The following is a 3309-nucleotide window of genomic DNA, read 5'->3' as shown; positions in this document are numbered from 1 at the left end:
AAAGATTGGTTGAGGAGATGCAGGAAGATTGAAACTCACTGCGCACCAGATGGCAGCGGTGTAATCGCGGGAATCTTCAGAGTCTCAGTGATGGCGGTTCCTAAAATTGTGATCTGGCTTGTTGAGAAGCAACCGAAATGGCGCAGTCACGGACCTTTCTTGATGATCCGAGTACTACTAATAGCGCCGATATCAATATCTCTTACGCAGAACAAAATGAGAAACCCTGCTAGATCACAGATTGGGTTTCGGGTATTGCAGATGGTGTTGCCGAAACGACTGTGTTGCAACACGGTAATGATTTCTGGTGAGGAGCCAATGGGGCCTTCGACTTTTGCCAACACGGTGATGATTTCTGGCGAGAAGGCAATGGGGCCTTCGACTTTCGCCTTGCAAACGGGCTCAATCACTGGACCTGACGCTCTGGTACCATGTGAAACAGAACTAAACAAGTTACTGGACTTGGTGGAAAATACCAATCGGTTTATTATTGAACAATCGATCAATATTTATACAGCAGATATGAACCCATAATGGGCTTACGGCCCAATACATCAATACACTGGACGGACGCCTATCTCTTAACATAAAGGATTGCCATTTTACAAGATAAAAATCCAGAGAAGACGAGAGTCCAAGAATGCACAAGAAAGAACAAGACAATGAAATCAACAAGAATGGTGACTCTAAATCTCTGGCTTCTGCGTTTTTTTCCACATAGCCAAACTCTTTTATGTCTTACGACGCTGCTCCGTCCGTTTCCTTCCAGCAGCATAAATAAATCTTGCACCCAAACACCTCCTATACATACCTTTTTTTAATACTATATTCATAATAATAACAAAAAAAAAAAATCATCATCATCATCCCTATCTTATCCTTCACATAGCCATGAAGATTGCAGAAGCAGAACAGAACATCCTCGATGACTAGTTCAATGATCCTAACCTTATTTCAAGGCAATTCTTCGAAATTCTTGTCTTCTCGAACTCATAATTGTCCTCCCCTGAGATCTCAATCCTGACCAATAATTTTCCATCTTCATCATTAATCCGTGACCTCGTCTTACAAATTCTGTAGAACATGGAGGCCACAATAGTATCAAGGACGATGAAGATTGAGTACAAGTAAGCAATGAAGATAGCCTCTAAAGCCATCGAAGGTTCTGCTCGTCCACCAACACGATACGCTCTCACGACCCGAAAGTGAAACAAGGCTTCAATGGCGGCCAGAGCCATGTTCATGGGCAGAGCCAAGAGCAAAGCCATTGATGTTCTTCCCCTTAAAAGAACACAAGCCTTAAGAATCGCTAAATACCCTCCACGTCCTTCCATACCAGACACAGCCATCGCCATACTGCTGATGACGAGTGCATTGGCTAAAAGAACAGAGAAGATAACCGCCCCACATGTTGTAACCAAGAACAGGGTATCAGGGGAAGTGTCGTCCAGTCCTTCGACGACACCAAGGCAAAAAACATAAGACAATACGATGTTGCAATGGCAGAAATAACCAACAATGAGTTGCTAATGCAGGTTTTTAGGAGTGGCTTGTACAGAAATATCATGGAAGTAAAAGAAGAAGCAGAGGAAGCTGGCCTGTGGGGTTGTTTCAGAGCCTCAAAAATGGAAGCTTTAGCGATGATGAGGAAGCTGAGGGTAAAGGGAAGGATGAATATTGTGGAAGCGATGGTTTCTGAAGCCTTGTGGCCAAAAAGGGTAAATATTTTTGAAGAAGAAAAAGAAGGGAATCCCGCAGCATCGAACAGAGTCTGCAAGCGATTGGAGATTTGGGGAAAGAGCGATGAAGAGGAAGGGACAAAAGCTTGAGAGAGGAGAATGGAAGCAGAAAACGGAAGAGCGAGGAAAGCAGAAACAGAGGTGAAATAGTGATAGTTCAGAAGGAAACCATGAACTGATCTTCTGAGAATCTTGCCTGCAAAATCCATCGGAATTGGATGTGAGAGAGAGAGAGAGACGAAAACTTCAGAGTAGGTTTTGAAGAAGAGAGAATTTCTAGAACGGAATGTGAAGTTTTGTGAGAAGGGGATTATAAGGAGTGTTGGCTGGCAACACGAAGAAATGGCAAAAAGGAATGGGGCTGTTTGGACATAGTTTTCACCAAAGATTTTGGAAGTATCCTGTGGGTTATAGGAATCCTCACCCGCTAGCTTTACACAAGACAAACAACACAGCCCTCCCTTTCCTGTTCTTACTCTTTCTGTAACTGCAATAATGAAGTTGGTATGGAAGTGGAATTTTTGAGAATTTATCAACTGACTCCGCAATGAGTCATACCAGATTCATTTTATCATTTATGATTTTTATTTTGCGGGCACTCAATTCAATCATTCATTGCATATATCTATTCAGGTCCTTTTTCTCCAGATTATGAATGAAACTTTAAGGGAGTTTATCCATTAGGTGAAGAAAGATTGTGCATTTTTCATTTTACTATTTGGTCCGTGATTTTTCCTGGAGTGCTCTAAAAGAACTTAAACACCCAGCTAATTTGAAAGATATGCATTTTAAATATTGTTTAGTAACTAGTCCAAGATTAAAAAGAAAGAATCTTTCAAATAATAAGCCAACATATTATGAATGTCAAGTATTATAGTCCCTGTATGTTGTTTGAGAAAGGATAGCTTAAAATGCACTTTAAGCTATAGACTTAGAATTGGTGGCTACAGTATTTTTCAGGTCCAAGTAACGTACATTTTAAAAAATAATCACAAAATGAAGCATTCAGTTCAATGTGCCCCACCTTTCTTGCATCTTTATGCTTTTTATCTTCAAGTATACTGCAAATTTTTTCAAAAATCCAATTGAATGGAATGCTTCAAGTAAAAATTTGTTGAAATGGTTTTAGTTTTGATCAAGTTGACTTTAAAAGTTTTAAAAGCCATCCCGCCAAATAATAAAATTATTCACAGTAGTACTAGATAAGGGAGCAGGAATAAGAAGTCAAAAACCATCAAATACAAAAAAATGAACTTGACATGGAATTAGTCAACGCTTAGGTTTTAAAAAAAAAAGAGAGTTAGGTTTTGTTTATGATATTTCATGTGGATTTGTTGTAATTTCGTGTGCGCAGTAATATTTTCAAGAGTGGTTTTAACAATTCAATTTTAAAAATTTATAGAGCAGAATTATTTAGTTAACAATGTATTTAAAAATTTCATTATTGGTTGAACACAATAATACTATGTGATTTATGTAACCAATCTCATTTAATGAATTGTTATTGCTGCTGCGATTTTAACTTGAATCATAAGATTAAAAAAAAATTATGGATCATTCTTATCATTGC

General features: G+C 38.7%; 1 pseudogene; it reads right to left on the bottom strand.

The window, feature by feature from the left end:
- Positions 1 to 587: 587 nt before the first annotated feature.
- On the bottom strand, positions 588 to 2099 carry LOC114743494 (uncharacterized; annotated as a pseudogene).
- Positions 2100 to 3309: the final 1210 nt, after the last annotated feature.

Source organism: Neltuma alba, unplaced genomic scaffold (assembly GCF_004799145.2).
Source record: "Neltuma alba isolate B1F8T4 unplaced genomic scaffold, ASM479914v2 tig00004039_pilon, whole genome shotgun sequence".
Taxonomy (NCBI): Eukaryota; Viridiplantae; Streptophyta; class Magnoliopsida; order Fabales; family Fabaceae; genus Neltuma; species Neltuma alba.
This window is presented reverse-complemented; position numbering and strand designations above follow the sequence as displayed.